Source organism: Arachis duranensis, chromosome 3, assembly GCF_000817695.3.
Source record: "Arachis duranensis cultivar V14167 chromosome 3, aradu.V14167.gnm2.J7QH, whole genome shotgun sequence".
In the NCBI taxonomy this organism is placed as follows: domain Eukaryota; kingdom Viridiplantae; phylum Streptophyta; class Magnoliopsida; order Fabales; family Fabaceae; genus Arachis; species Arachis duranensis.
In genome coordinates this window covers 94,131,900-94,132,273 of record NC_029774.3, presented here as the reverse complement: position 1 = coordinate 94,132,273, position 374 = coordinate 94,131,900, and positions in this window count along the sequence as shown.

The following is a 374-nucleotide window of genomic DNA, read 5'->3' as shown; positions in this document are numbered from 1 at the left end:
TGAACAGTGCATATTTTTGATATTGAATTTTATGAATGTTAAAATTGTTGGCTCCTGAAAGAATGATGAATAAGAGAAATGTTATTGATGATCTGAAAAATCATAAAATTGATTCTTGAAGCAAGAAAAAGCAGTGAAAAAGCAAAAGGCTTGAAAAAAAAAAGGGGTGGCAAAAAAAATAGAAAGAAAAAGAAAAAGCAAGCAAAAAAAGCCAATAGCCCTTAAAACCAAAAGGTAAGAGTAAAAAGGATCCAAGGCTTTGAGCATCAATGGATAGGAGGGCCCAAGGAAATAAATCCAGGCCTAAGCGGCTAAATCAAGTTGTCCCTAACCATGTGCTTGTGTCATGAAGGTCCAAGTGAAAAGCTTGAGAC